Genomic DNA, 16,842 nt, shown 5'->3' on the forward strand with positions numbered 1-16,842 from the left:
TAATATTCATACACTAAACATGTAGTTATTATTTATACACTAAACGTGTATTTAAAATTCATACACTAAACATGCATTTAATATTAATACAAAACATGTATTTAAGTTTAATAAACTAAACATATATTTAATATTTATACACTAAACATGTATTTAACATTATACACTAAACATGTATTTAATATTAATACACTAAACATGTATTTAATATTAATACACTAAACATGTATTTAATATTAATACAAAAACGTGTATTTAATTTTAATAAACTAAACATATATTTAATATCAATACACTAAACATGTATTTAATATTAATACAAAAACATTTATTTAATTTTAATAAACTAAACACATATTTAATATTAATACACTAAACATGTATTTAATATTCATTCAATAAACATGTAGTTATTATTCTTACACTTAATATGTATTTAATATTAATACAAAAACATGTATTTAATTTTAATAAACTAAACATATATTTAATATTAATACACTAAACATGTATTTAATATTGTTACACTAAACGTGTATTTACTATTTATACACTAAAAGTGTATTTAATATTAATACACTAAACATGTATTTAATATTAATACACTAAACATGTATTTAATATTCATACACTAAACATGTATTTAATATTAATACACTAAACATGTATTTAATATTTATACACTAAACATGTATTTAATATTAATACAAAACATGTATTTAATTTTAATCAACTAAATATATATTTAATATTAATACACTAAACATGTATTTAATATACATAAACTAAACATGTATTTAACATTCATACACTAAATATGTATTTAATATTTATACACTAAACCTGTAGTTATTATTCATACACTAAACATGTATTTAATATTAATACACTAAACCTGTATTTAATATTTATACACTAAACATGTATTTAATATGAATACAAAAACATTTATTTAATTTTAATAAAGTAAACACATATTTAATATTAATACACTAAACATGTATTTAATATTTATACACTAAACTTGTATTTAATATTCATACACTAAACATGTAGTTATTATTTATACACTAAATATGTATTTAATATTAATACAGTAAACATGTATTAAATATTTATACACTAAACATGTATTTAATATTAATACAAAAACATGTATTTAAGTTTAATAAACTAAACATATATTTAATATTGATACACTAAACATGTATTTAATATTTATACACAAACATGTATTTAATATTCATACACTAAACATGTATTTAATATTCATACACTAAACATGTATTTAATATTCATACACTAAACATGTATTTAATATTAATACACTGAACATGTATTTAATAATCATATACCAAACATATATGTAATTATATACTAATCATATATTTAATATTCATACAGTAAACATGTATTTATTATCCTCTAAATAAGGCACACTTGGAAATAATGAATTTCTTTATGTGTGCAGTTGCGGCAGAAGTCCACAGGAGGGCGCACGTTTCCTCTTAATATGCCCGGTCCTCTCCGTCTCTCTCTCTCTCTCTTTTTCCTTTTTTTTTGTTTCTTTTATTTTTTTTTTAAGTTTGGTTTCTCATACACTTATATTTATACACTAAACATGTATTTAATATTAATACACTGAACATGTATTTAATATTTATACACTAAACATGTATTTAATATTAATACAAAAACATGTATTTAATTTTAATACACTAAACATAGAAGAAGAAACATCATGGACCCAGATTTCCCTCGCCCGGACGCGGGTCACCGGGGCCCCCCTCTGGAGCCAGGCCCGGAGGTGGGGCACGATGGCGAGCGCCTGGTGGCCGGGCCTGTTCCCATGGGGCCCGGCCGGGCACAGCCCGAAGAGGCAACGTGGGTCACCCCTCCAATGGGCTCACCACCCATAGCAGGGGCCATAGAGGTCGGGTGCATTATGAGCTGGGCGACAGCCGAAGGCAGGGCACTTGGCGGTCCGATCCTCGGCTACAGAAGCTAGCTCTTGGGACGTGGAACGTCACGTCACTGGGGGGGAAAGAGCCTGAGCTAGTGCGCGAAGTCGAGAAATTCCGGCTGGATATAGTCGGACTCACTTCGACGCACAGCAAGGGCTCTGGAACCACTTCTCTCGAGAGGGATTGGACCCTCTTCCACTCTGGCGTTGCCGGCAGTGAGAGGCGACGGGCTGGGGTGGCAATTCTTGTTTCCCCCCGGCTCAAAGCCTGTACGTTGGAGTTCAACCCGGTGGACGAAAGGGTAGCCTCCCTCCGCCTTCGGGTGGGGGGACGGGTCCTGACTGTTGTTTGTGCTTATGCACCAAACAGCAGTTCAGAGTACCCACCCTTTTTGGGAACGCTCGAGGGAGTACTGGAAAGTGCTCCCCCGGGTGATTCCCTTGTCCTACTGGGAGACTTCAACGCTCACGTTGGCAACGACAGTGAAACCTGGAGAGGCGTGATTGGGAAGAATGGCCGCCCGGATCTGAACCCGAGTGGTGTTTTGTTATTGGACTTTTGTGCTCGTCACAGTTTGTCCATAACAAACACCATGTTCAAACATAAGGGTGTCCATATGTGCACTTGGCACCAGGACACCCTAGGCCGCAGTTCCATGATCGACTTTGTAGTTGTGTCATCGGATTTGCGGCCTCATGTTATGGACACTCGGGTGAAGAGAGGGGCGGAGCTTTCTACCGATCACCACCTGGTGGTGAGTTGGCTGCGATGGTGGGGGAGGATGCCGGACAGACCTGGCAGGCCCAAGCGCATTGTGAGGGTCTGCTGGGAACGTCTGGCAGAGTCTCCTGTCAGACAAAGTTTCAATTCCCACCTCCGGAAGAACTTTGAACATGTCACGAGGGAGGTGCTGGACATTGAGTCCGAGTGGACCATGTTCCGCACCTCTATTGTCGAGGCGGCAGATCGGAGCTGTGGCCGTAAGGTAGTTGGTGCCTGTCGGGGCGGCAATCCTAAAACCCCTTGGTGGACACCAGCGGTGAGGGATGCCGTCAAGCTGAAGAAGGAGTCCTATCGGGTCCTTTTGGCTCATAGGACTCCGGAGGCAGTGGACAGGTACCGACAGGCCAAGCGGTGTGCAGCTTCAGCGGTCGCGGAGGCAAAAACTCGGACATGGGAAGAGTTCGGGGAAGCCATGGAAAACGACTTCCGGACGGCTTCGAAGCGATTCTGGACCACCGTCCGCCGCCACAGGAAGGGGAAGCAGTGCACTATCAACACCGTGTATGGTGCGGATGGTGTTCTGCTGACCTCGACTGCGGATGTTGTGGATAGGTGGAAGGAATACTTCGAAGACCTCCTCAATCCCACCAACACGTCTTCCTATGAGGAAGCAGTGCCTGGGGAATCTGTGGTGGTCTCTCCTATTTCTGGGGCTGAGGTCGCTGAGGTAGTTAAAAAGCTCCTCGGTGGCAAGGCCCCAGGGGTGGACGAGATCCGCCCGGAGTTCCTTAAGGCTCTGGATGCTGTGGGGCTGTCTTGGTTGACAAGACTTTGCAGCATCGCGTGGACATCGGGGGCGGTACCTCTGGATTGGCAGACCGGAGTGGTGGTTCCTCTCTTTAAGAAGGGGGACCGGAGGGTGTGTTCCAACTATCGTGGGATCACACTCCTCAGCCTTCCCGGTAAGGTTTATTCAGGTGTACTGGAGAGGAGGCTACGTCGGATAGTCGAACCTCGGATTCAGGAGGAACAGTGTGGTTTTCGTCCTGGTCGTGGAACTGTGGACCAGCTCTATACTCTCGGCAGGGTTCTTGAGGGTGCATGGGAGTTTGCCCAACCAGTCTACATGTGCTTTGTGGACTTGGAGAAGGCATTCGACCGTGTCCCTCGGGAAGTCCTGTGGGGAGTGCTCAGAGAGTATGGGGTATCGGACTTTCTTATTGTGGCGGTCCGTTCCCTGTACGATCAGTGCCAGAGCTTGGTCCGCATTGCCGGCAGTAAGTCGAACACATTTCCAGTGAGGGTTGGACTCCGCCAAGGCTGTCCTTTGTCACCGATTCTGTTCATAACTTTTATGGACAGAAGAGAATTTAAGTCCCTACCTTTAGTCAAAAGTGATTTATGACCCCCCATAAAACAATGATTTATGACCCTCAAGGTCAAAGGTCAATGATTTATGAGGGGTCAAGTTCAAAGGTTAATGATTTATGAGGGGTCAAGGTTAAAGGTCAAGGTTAAAGGTCAGGTTCAAATGTCAGGTTCAAATGTCAAGGTCAAGTGGGTGTGGCTTACCCGGAAGAGGGTGGAGTTAAGACCTGCGGTGGGAGTGGTTAAACCAGGAAGAGGGTGGAGTTTTAAACAGAAAGAGGGCAGAGTTAAGACCTGCGGTGGGAGTGGTTAAACCAGGAAGAGGGTGGAGTTAAGACCTGACAGGGAACAGAGGAGGGATCAGTTTTTTTAAGAAAGCAATGTCATCTGAGCAGCATGTGACCATATATTTGATAGTTTAAATGTTTACGATCGTTTGAAACAACTTCCAGATTTCGATGTATTGATGGTTGGGAATGTTACGTGTGGAGATGTGGACACGCACGCACTTCACACACACACACACACACACACACACACACACACACACACACACACACACACACACACACACACGCAGAGGAGGGGTACAAAAGGGCGGTGTAAGGCTTAGTCATTATTTGGAGCTTTATACGTTAGCGTAAAGACTTTGTTCGATTCGGTCATGATTAGTGAAACGCCTGTTTCGATTTATAAAAATAATAAAACTTACATTGACGCTCCGCAAAAAAGTCGAGTGTTTCTAAATCGTATTCAGATGCCGCCGACCGAATCTTTGCGTGAGAAATGGGATTTGGAAGGGGAGGGATCTTTTGGATTTGTATTCAGATACGAAATGGGGGATATCTGCTTATTTCAGCTAAAAGAAAGAAGAGACGGAAGCCCTTTCTCGATATTTTCATCGTTATCTATCGTGGATTGGGAAGTTTTTGTTACGTGTGGAGATGTGGACACGCACACACGCACACACACGCACACACACACGCACACACACACACACACACACACACACACACACACACACACACACACACACACACACACACACGCACACACACACACACACACACACACACACACACACACACACACACACACACACACACACACACACACACACATTCGTACGCACTGAAACAACTTCCGTACCTCACGAAAACATATTTAAACAGATGGAAAAAACTATCGCAGAACACAGTGTCACGTAGCAACTGGTCTTTACGGTCGTTTGAATCAACAGGTCAGTTTGGGGGACAAAAGGAGGGTTCAGTTTTTACTGACTTCCCATCTGACAGTTTAAATGTTTATGACCGTTTGAATCAACAGGACACGCACGCACACACACACACACGCACGCACACACACACACACACACACACATACACACACACACACACGCACACACACACACACACACACACACACACACACACACACACACACACCATTACCTCTGCTTTACCATGTTATTAGACATTGGTTTAACTCCATTTAAGCATTTAAACGTTAAAAGCATTACACTTGTACGACGATGTAATACCTTTTTTTTTTTTAACAGCCGATGACGACGAAGTGAAAGACGATGAACTTTGCTTAAACGGTCTTACAAAGTTGGAAGATGATTTTCGAGGTGTGTTTAAACCTTCAAATTATTTAATATTATGTGTATTCATTATTTAGTTTCATAGAGGATTTGCCGTAAGATCCTAACGCGATCGTTTTAACACAATCGCAGTCTGGTGAGTCAAATGATTCTCATTTTACAAGAAAAAAAACATGCGGTATACGATACATATATACATATATTTACTTACAGATTTTCCGTTTACATCTCTTGCTCACTGGTCTCCCTTAAAGCTGGCGGGTCCGTCAACGGCCGTTCCAGGCAGAGGAGAAGGCTTGATTGTGCCAAAGACTCCAGACATCGAATCCTTGCTCCGAGGGGAAATCATCGAAAACGACGGTGAATGTCCGACAGGCACCCGCTGTAAGTTTTTCTCGTTTTCTGTAAGCTTTTTAAGATTCTCAGGAGCTTTAAAGAGCTCCTCTCATTCCAATGTCTTTCGCTCAAATGAATTTCGCGCCTAAGGGGAATGGGCGGGGACTGATTCCGGAGGTGGGCGGTTGTTTCCGCCAAGCAACCTTCTGGTTGAAATGGAGTGTGGATCAAGATGGATCCCTACTCTATATTCTTTTATTTAACCCAATGTTTTTTAAATACGTGTATAATGCTTTATATCCTATGGGTTGTGAATTCCATCCTACAATATCTTCCAAGGAACCCAAAGAAATGTTACCACACCTCCCGCTTTATTTATTCTATAGATTGCCTGAACTATTTCATAAACTAAATCTTGTCTTGTTTCTGATGCTATGTTTTTTATGCTCATCAATGCACTGTTGGACTGCGAGCACACAACTACTTTCCTTGCTTTGTTTTCCTCTATCCAGTTAACTGCCATATAAATTGCTACCAATTCCCCCGTAAAAACAGATAGTTTATCACTGATTATTTTATTTAATACTATGTTTCCTTGTGGGATAACTGCTACAGCTCTTACCTTTATTTTTTTTTATATAGTTTTTGATGCATCCGTATATATCATATCTCAATCCATTTTTCTATCCGGTAACTATTTAAATTTCTATTCTTTAGTAATTGCATGTTTTCTTTTGGGTTATCAAACATCCACGGTGGTATTGCAGGCATTGGTACTGTAGGACTAACTTTAATATTGTCAATTTTAACTTTATTACATATGTCTCCTATAATCCACCCAAAACTATTCTTTTTTGTTTTCTCTTTTTCTTGGCAGATTGGTAGCACTGGACAAGTCGGATATCCTTGCTTGGATCCTTTTAAAGTTGCCCGATAAACTGCTGAGAGTTGATCTCTCCTCTTGTCCAAAGGTTTTTCGTTCATTTTTACTTGTAATACTGGCACTAGGGTTGATGTAGTAGCTCCACAACATAACCTTAAAGCCTGTGACTGGATCCGGTCTATTTTCCCAAGTCATGTTTTTGAAGCAGATTGGTAAATAATGCATCCGTAATCAATAACAGATGGAATTAAAGTTATAAATATATACATGTATTGTTTTCAACGTTAACCTATCAGCCCCCCAATCATTACCCCTCAAAGACCTCATTATATTTAACACCTTTTTACTTTTTCCCCTATTTTTTTATTTTCCGGAAGGAACACTCCTGAAGGAATAAATAAAGTACTATCTAATCTAATCTAATCAAATCTATTTTGCTGATGTGGGTTGACTAGTTCATATTTTTATCAAACCATATTCCTAAATATTTAAATACTTGTACCTCTTCTATATTTTCACCTTAGAGTTTTTATTTGGAGCTTGTTTTGTACTTTTGTCTTTGTAAAATGTATGACTTTTGTCTTTCCAACAGAGAATCTTAAACCTCAAGCCGTTCCCCAGTCTTGAACATTATTTACCACTTTGTTAGTTTTTTGATTATTTCTTTTGACTCTAAATAATATACTAGTCTTTCATTAATCTTTTTTTTTTTCCATTACTTTTCCCCAAATTTATAATTTCCTGCCTCTTCTGGGTCTTACCCTGACTTGCATATTGGAATTGTTACCGCTAATTTTCCCCTCTGCCGGTCATTCTCCTTCTTCATATATCCTGTCATATCATTTCAAGACCACTTCTTTGACGATGCCACCTAAGTTTTTGATCATTTGATAACCCGCTAGGTCTTTCCCCGGTGACGTATTTTTAACCTTTTTCAAAATTCGAACCATTTCATTCAAAGAAAATGTCATATCCATAGTGTTGGTAAAGCTATTAACGTTGTCTTCCATCATTTCCCCAATATTTAAACTCATTGTTTTTTCTCTCTTTTGTTTTTCCACATTTCTCAAATTATCATTACTGTGCACTTTAACACATTTTTTTTGCTAAAGGTTCTGCTGTTTCTTTACCCGTGACTACATCTTCTTTAATAAATGTGGCACATCATCCTCTTTACCCTTCATTCCTATCTTTACGAATCGTTATATATCCTTTTATTATAAAGTTTAATTTTGGCTTCAGCCCTGTTTCTTGAATACAAATTATACGTGGTTTAGTTTTCATATTTTTAATATATCCCTTTAATTCATGTTCGGTTGCTATCAAACTTCTGGCATTCCACCGGACCATTAACAGGGTGTTGGAATGTGGTAACATGACTCCGTCACGTCTACTCTCCGTAGTACAGCTTGCACCCGGTACCAAGATAGTTCTTTCAACAACTTTGATGCTGCTTTGACAATTATTTTGATCTTCTCAGTCTTATTTTTACTTTCATTTTGTATCAAAGCTGAGTTGTGCTCTCTGGTTTATTTTGCAAATGAACCGACAGAACATGATCATGTACAAGACTCGCCTACCCACAATGCACTGCAGCCCAACGCTCCTGGTCGGATGTTTTTTTCGGGGTTCATGGAGAGATGCGGTAAAGAGTGGTAGCCAAGACACACGGTCACACACGGTCACACACGGTCACACACGGTCACACTCGGCAATTATTTTGACCTGGGGAGCAGATATAGAGGAAAAAATGTGTCTGGGGGGCCGGGATATCTGATTTTCAGGTACAAAAAACTTCACAATGACACAAAATAAACACAACAGTTAAACCTCACACTAAAATCAAGACATTGACTTGTACGTTCAAAAGACAGAATAGAACAAGTCAAGACATGCAATGCCATCTACAAAATGTTATGTAAATGTTAGTCATTACACACGCGGCTATGGTTTTGATGTATTTGTTACAGACATGTTTACGTCAAGTAACATCACATGGTTCCATTTGCACCTTTCAACAAATCTGAAAAGGAATATTAAGAAGTAAAACTTATATTTAATCCTACCTCTTCTCCGAGCACACGGTGACTGTACATACGGGTCGAAAAATGTTGACCTAATTCAGCATTTCTCAAAGTGTGGGGAATAGAGACATGACAGGTGGGGCGCGAGGAAAGGGAGGACATTTTTTATTTTTGATTTTTTTTACTATGCTTTCATTTTCTATACACACTGTAAATCACTTTGTGATTCTGTCTGTGAAATCCGCCGTATAAATAAATGTAAATTACTTATTTTTCCTGTAGGCTTTAAATTTCTCGGCAGGAGCGAAAGTTTGACAGACATAGCAACAGTAACTTTTGCAGGCAGGGCTAAGAGGAACAAACTTTCGCGCGGATGGGTAGCAGGCTAATGTGCGGACCACAATTACACAAAATGGATACATTTGCAACTCGCACCTCAAAGGTCTGCGGAGAAACAAAAATATGACGGGTCTAATCAACCAAAAAGTCAACCTAAAAGAAAATATGGCGAAGGGTATCTTGCTCTTGGATTCACGGCAGCGGAGGTGGGGGCAGAGGAGAGACCCCTGTGTGTTCTTTGTCTAAAACGGCTAGCAGCAGACAGCCTGAGGCCCAACAAAGTAAAGAGACAACTCGAGACCACACATGATGTCCAATAAATTGTTTTGTTGGGGCGATGGGGGTAGGTGGGCCTTGAGTCTAAAGTGCTGATGACAGAAAAAAAAAAAAGTTTGAGAAGCCCTGACCTAATTGTACGGATCTCACTTTAAACGGCAAACCGATCATTTAAATGTTTTCACTTTGAATATGAAACGAGGAGTAAAATGTACAATGTACAATATTATCAATTATTTCACAAGGACATGTTTTAAGGATATTGTACAGTATAATTAAATCTAAAATGAATGTGATCACTTTCAGGATCATTTTATTTTTAGCCAGTAAACAACTGTTATGTACTTTTGAATCGGGTTTTCCCCTTTAAATAACAAAAATTATAGAATTTTACAATATTCATTATTATTAAATATTAAATGTGCCAACTAGTTTTACGGCATACATCATCCCCCCTTTACCCATTTGTTAAAAAGACGAAAGTTGATGCGAACGCCTACGTGCTGTCAGAAAACTAAAAGAAGAAGAATGCCTTTGTGCAATTACTGCTAATAAATCAATCAATAAAATGCATCAGTCAAATAGTACAGGCAACTTCGTTAACATGGAGCCACAGACAATTTCATTCAAAAAGTCCCAATTGCTAACATAAAGATACAACAACAAATAAAGGCAAAGAAGGCCTAGTAGGTAATTACAACAACAGACAAAGTATTAAAAATATCGGTCCAATAACTGCACAGGGATGGGCAGAGCCAAAACATGTGTAGCAAGTAAGCTGGAGACTGTTGACACTGAAATAAGGCTATATGTGGCACAGATACAAGATTTATAAACTCTACTTAAACCCCCACTTAAGAACTTTCAGTTTTGGTTTATATTGGCCGCACCAGTGAACCAAAGCGATGGCGTTTTCCCAAAAGGAAAACCACATTTACCATGAGGACTAGCGCATATAGCGTCCAACTGACACGATAATGCCACAATGATTCTGTATTACTGAACTTTCCACAGTAGGAACCTACATTCGTTTTCTACCACTTATTCCCTTTTGGGGACGTGGGGGTCGCTGGCGCCTATCTCAGCTACAATCGGGTGGAAGGAGGTGTACACCCTGGACAAGTCGCCCCCTCATTGCAGGGTCAACATAGACGGACAACATTCACACCAACCTACATATTTTACTCAAACCTTATATTTGCAGTTTGAAGTCACTGCATTGTTTTTTCCTTGTACAGTTCTTTTGAGTTTGTTGCGTGGTTGGTCAGTGTGGAACTGCAAAGTATCGCGCTGGTGGGTATTTATTGCTACCACACAAATTTCCAGTAGCTAAAACCCGATTCAAAAGTACATAACAGTTGTTTACTGGCTAAAAATAAAATGATCCTGAAAGTGATCACATTCATTTTAGATTTAATTATACTGTACAATATCCTTAAAACATGTCCTTGTGAAATAATTGATAATATTGTACATTGTACATTTTACTCCTCGTTTCATATTCAAAGTGAAAACATTTAAATGATCGGTTTGCCGTTTAAAGTGAGATCCGTACAATTAGGTCAGGGCTTCTCAAACTTTTTTTTTTTTCTGTCATCAGCACTTTAGACTCAAGGCCCACCTACCCCCATCGCCCCAACAAAACAATTTATTGGACATCATGTGTGGTCTCGAGTTGTCTCTTTACTTTGTTGGGCCTGATGCTGTCTGCTGCTAGCCGTTTTAGACAAAGAACACACAGGGGTCTCTCCTCTGCCCCCACCTCCGCTGCCGTGAATCCAAGAGCAAGATACCCTTCGCCATATTTTCTTTTAGGTTGACTTTTTGGTTGATTAGACCCGTCATATTTTTGTTTCTCCGCAGACCTTTGAGGTGCGAGTTGCAAATGTATCCATTTTGTGTAATTGTGGTCCGCACATTAGCCTGCTACCCATCCGCGCGAAAGTTTGTTCCTCTTAGCCCTGCCTGCAAAAGTTACTGTTGCTATGTCTGTCAAACTTTCGCTCCTGCCGAGAAATTTAAAGCCTACAGGAAAAATAAGTAATTTACATTTATTTATACGGCGGATTTCACAGACAGAATCACAAAGTGATTTACAGTGTGTATAGAAAATGAAAGCATAGTAAAAAAAATCAAAAATAAAAAATGTCCTCCCTTTCCTCGCGCCCCACCTGTCATGTCTCTATTCCCCACACTTTGAGAAATGCTGAATTAGGTCAACATTTTTCGACCCGTATGTACAGTCACCGTGTGCTCGGAGAAGAGGTAGGATTAAATATAAGTTTTACTTCTTAATATTCCTTTTCAGATTTGTTGAAAGGTGCAAATGGAACCATGTGATGTTACTTGACGTAAACATGTCTGTAACAAATACATCAAAACCATAGCCGCGTGTGTAATGACTAACATTTACATAACATTTTGTAGATGGCATTGCATGTCTTGACTTGTTCTATTCTGTCTTTTGAACGTACAAGTCAATGTCTTGATTTTAGTGTGAGGTTTAACTGTTGTGTTTATTTTGTGTCATTGTGAAGTTTTTTGTACCTGAAAATCAGATATCCCGGCCCCCCAGACACATTTTTTCCTCTATATCTGCTCCCCAGGTCAAAATAATTGCCGAGTGTGACCGTGTGTGACCGTGTGTGACCGTGTGTCTTGGCTACCACTCTTTACCGCATCTCTCCATGAACCCCGAAAAAAACATCCGACCAGGAGCGTTGGGCTGCAGTGCATTGTGGGTAGGCGAGTCTTGTACATGATCATGTTCTGTCGGTTCATTTGCAAAATAAACCAGAGAGCACAACTCAGCTTTGATACAAAATGAAAGTAAAAATAAGACTGAGAAGATCAAAATAATTGTCAAAGCAGCATCAAAGTTGTTGAAAGAACTATCTTGGTACCGGGTGCAAGCTGTACTACGGAGAGTAGACGTGACGGAGTCATGTTACCACATTCCAACACCCTGTTAATGGTCCGGTGGAATGCCAGAAGTTTGATAGCAACCGAACATGAATTAAAGGGATATATTAAAAATATGAAAACTAAACCACGTATAATTTGTATTCAAGAAACAGGGCTGAAGCCAAAATTAAACTTTATAATAAAAGGATATATAACGATTCGTAAAGATAGGAATGAAGGGTAAAGAGGATGATGTGCCACATTTATTAAAGAAGATGTAGTCACGGGTAAAGAAACAGCAGAACCTTTAGCAAAAAAAATGTGTTAAAGTGCACAGTAATGATAATTTGAGAAATGTGGAAAAACAAAAGAGAGAAAAAACAATGAGTTTAAATATTGGGGAAATGATGGAAGACAACGTTAATAGCTTTACCAACACTATGGATATGACATTTTCTTTGAATGAAATGGTTCGAATTTTGAAAAAGGTTAAAAATACGTCACCGGGGAAAGACCTAGCGGGTTATCAAATGATCAAAAACTTAGGTGGCATCGTCAAAGAAGTGGTCTTGAAATGATATGACAGGATATATGAAGAAGGAGAATGACCGGCAGAGGGGAAAATTAGCGGTAACAATTCCAATATGCAAGTCAGGGTAAGACCCAGAAGAGGCAGGAAATTATAAATTTGGGGAAAAGTAATGGAAAAAAAAAAAGATTAATGAAAGACTAGTATATTATTTAGAGTCAAAAGAAATAATCAAAAAACTAACAAAGTGGTAAATAATGTTCAAGACTGGGGAACGGCTTGAGGTTTAAGATTCTCTGTTGGAAAGACAAAAGTCATACATTTTACAAAGACAAAAGTACAAAACAAGCTCCAAATAAAAACTCTAAGGTGAAAATATAGAAGAGGTACAAGTATTTAAATATTTAGGAATATGGTTTGATAAAAATATGAACTAGTCAACCCACATCAGCAAAATAGATTTGATTAGATTAGATTAGATAGTACTTTATTTATTCCTTCAGGAGTGTTCCTTCCGGAAAATAAAAAAATAGGGGAAAAAGTAAAAAGGTGTTAAATATAATGAGGTCTTTGAGGGGTAATGATTGGGGGGCTGATAGGTTAACGTTGAAAACAATACATGTATATATTTATAACTTTAATTCCATCTGTTATTGATTACGGATGCATTATTTACCAATCTGCTTCAAAAACATGACTTGGGAAAATAGACCGGATCCAGTCACAGGCTTTAAGGTTATGTTGTGGAGCTACTACATCAACCCTAGTGCCAGTATTACAAGTAAAAATGAACGAAAAACCTTTGGACAAGAGGAGAGATCAACTCTCAGCAGTTTATCGGGCAACTTTAAAAGGATCCAAGCAAGGATATCCGACTTGTCCAGTGCTACCAATCTGCCAAGAAAAAGAGAAAACAAAAAAGAATAGTTTTGGGTGGATTATAGGAGACATATGTAATAAAGTTAAAATTGACAATATTAAAGTTAGTCCTACAGTACCAATGCCTGCAATACCACCGTGGATGTTTGATAACCCAAAAGAAAACATGCAATTACTAAAGAATAGAAATTTAAATAGTTACCGGATAGAAAAATGGATTGAGATATGATATATACGGATGCATCAAAAACTATATAAAAAAAAATAAAGGTAAGAGCTGTAGCAGTTATCCCACAAGGAAACATAGTATTAAATAAAATAATCAGTGATAAACTATCTGTTTTTACGGGGGAATTGGTAGCAATTTATATGGCAGTTAACTGGATAGAGGAAAACAAAGCAAGGAAAGTAGTTGTGTGCTCGCAGTCCAACAGTGCATTGATGAGCATAAAAAACATAGCATCAGAAACAAGACAAGATTTAGTTTATGAAATAGTTCAGGCAATCTATAGAATAAATAAAGCGGGAGGTGTGGTAACATTTCTTTGGGTTCCTTGGAAGATATTGTAGGATGGAATTCACAACCCATAGGATATAAAGCATTATACACGTATTTAAAAAACATTGGGTTAAATAAAAGAATATAGAGTAGGGATCCATCTTGATCCACACTCCATTTCAACCAGAAGGTTGCTTGGCGGAAACAACCGCCCACCTCCGGAATCAGTCCCCGCCCATTCCCCTTAGGCGCGAAATTCATTTGAGCGAAAGACATTGGAATGAGAGGAGCTCTTTAAAGCTCCTGAGAATCTTAAAAAGCTTACAGAAAACGAGAAAAACTTACAGCGGGTGCCTGTCGGACATTCACCGTCGTTTTCGATGATTTCCCCTCGGAGCAAGGATTCGATGTCTGGAGTCTTTGGCACAATCAAGCCTTCTCCTCTGCCTGGAACGGCCGTTGACGGACCCGCCAGCTTTAAGGGAGACCAGTGAGCAAGAGATGTAAACGGAAAATCTGTAAGTAAATATATGTATATATGTATCGTATACCGCATGTTTTTTTTCTTGTAAAATGAGAATCATTTGACTCACCAGACTGCGATTGTGTTAAAACGATCGCGTTAGGATCTTACGGCAAATCCTCTATGAAACTAAATAATGAATACACATAATATTAAATAATTTGAAGGTTTAAACACACCTCGAAAATCATCTTCCAACTTTGTAAGACCGTTTAAGCAAAGTTCATCGTCTTTCACTTCGTCGTCATCGGCTGTTAAAAAAAAAAAAGGTATTACATCGTCGTACAAGTGTAATGCTTTTAACGTTTAAATGCTTAAATGGAGTTAAACCAATGTCTAATAACATGGTAAAGCAGAGGTAATGGTGTGTGTGTGTGTGTGTGTGTGTGTGTGTGTGTGTGTGTGCGTGTGTGTGTGTGTGTATGTGTGTGTGTGTGTGTGTGTGTGCGTGCGTGTGTGTGTGTGTGCGTGCGTGTCCTGTTGATTCAAACGGTCATAAACATTTAAACTGTCAGATGGGAAGTCAGTAAAAACTGAACCCTCCTTTTGTCCCCCAAACTGACCTGTTGATTCAAACGACCGTAAAGACCAGTTGCTACGTGACACTGTGTTCTGCGATAGTTTTTTCCATCTGTTTAAATATGTTTTCGTGAGGTACGGAAGTTGTTTCAGTGCGTACGAATGTGTGTGTGTGTGTGTGTGTGTGTGTGTGTGTGTGTGTGTGTGTGTGTGTGTGTGTGTGTGTGTGTGTGTGTGTGTGTGTGTGTGTGTGTGTGTGTGTGTGTGTGTGTGTGTGTGTGTGTGTGTGTGTGTGTGTGTGTGCGTGTGTGTGTGCGTGTGTGTGCGTGTGTGCGTGTCCACATCTCCACACGTAACAAAAACTTCCCAATCCACGATAGATAACGATGAAAATATCGAGAAAGGGCTTCCGTCTCTTCTTTCTTTTAGCTGAAATAAGCAGATATCCCCCATTTCGTATCTGAATACAAATCCAAAAGATCCCTCCCCTTCCAAATCCCATTTCTCACGCAAAGATTCGGTCGGCGGCATCTGAATACGATTTAGAAACACTCGACTTTTTTGCGGAGCGTCAATGTAAGTTTTATTATTTTTATAAATCGAAACAGGCGTTTCACTAATCATGACCGAATCGAACAAAGTCTTTACGCTAACGTATAAAGCTCCAAATAATGACTAAGCCTTACACCGCCCTTTTGTACCCCTCCTCTGCGTGTGTGTGTGTGTGTGTGTGTGTGTGTGTGTGTGTGTGTGTGTGTGTGTGTGTGTGTGTGAAGTGCGTGCGTGTCCACATCTCCACACGTAACATTCCCAACCATCAATACATCGAAATCTGGAAGTTGTTTCAAACGATCGTAAACATTTAAACTATCAAATATATGGTCACATGCTGCTCAGATGACATTGCTTTCTTAAAAAAACTGATCCCTCCTCTGTTCCCTGTCAGGTCTTAACTCCACCCTCTTCCTGGTTTAACCACTCCCACCGCAGGTCTTAACTCTGCCCTCTTTCTGTTTAAAACTCCACCCTCTTCCTGGTTTAACCACTCCCACCGCAGGTCTTAACTCCACCCTCTTCCGGGTAAGCCACACCCACTTGACCTTGACATTTGAACCTGACATTTGAACCTGACCTTTAACCTTGACCTTTAACCTTGGCACCTCATAAATCATTAACCTTTGAACTTGACCCCTCATAAATCATTGACCTTTGACCTTGAGGGTCATAAATCATTGTTTTATGGGGGGTCATAAATCACTTTTGACTAAAGGTAGGGACTTAAATTCTCTGACAGAATTTCTAGGCGCAGTCAAGGCGTTGAGGGGTTCCGGTTTGGTAACCGCAGGATTAGGTCTCTGCTTTTTGCAGATGATGTGGTCCTGATGGCTTTATCTGACCGGGATCTTCAGCTCTCGCTGGATCGTTTCGCAGCCGAGTGTGAAGCGACCGGAATGAGAATCAGCACCTCCAAGT

General features: G+C 39.6%; 1 long non-coding RNA gene across 1 annotated transcript; it reads right to left on the reverse strand.

Moving 5' to 3' along the window:
- Window positions 1–12,661: 12,661 nt before the first annotated feature.
- On the reverse strand, window positions 12,662–15,246 carry LOC133546589 (uncharacterized). The gene is made up of 2 exons (XR_009805242.1): window positions 14,673–15,246; window positions 12,662–13,843 (listed from the first exon to the last, which is right to left on the reverse strand). It is a non-coding gene; the product is annotated as an uncharacterized LOC133546589 (long non-coding RNA).
- Between the last annotated feature and the right edge of the window lie 1,596 nt (window positions 15,247–16,842).

The sequence above is a fragment of the Nerophis ophidion genome, unplaced genomic scaffold (genome assembly GCF_033978795.1).
Source record: "Nerophis ophidion isolate RoL-2023_Sa unplaced genomic scaffold, RoL_Noph_v1.0 HiC_scaffold_33, whole genome shotgun sequence".
In the NCBI taxonomy this organism is placed as follows: Eukaryota; Metazoa; Chordata; class Actinopteri; order Syngnathiformes; family Syngnathidae; genus Nerophis; species Nerophis ophidion.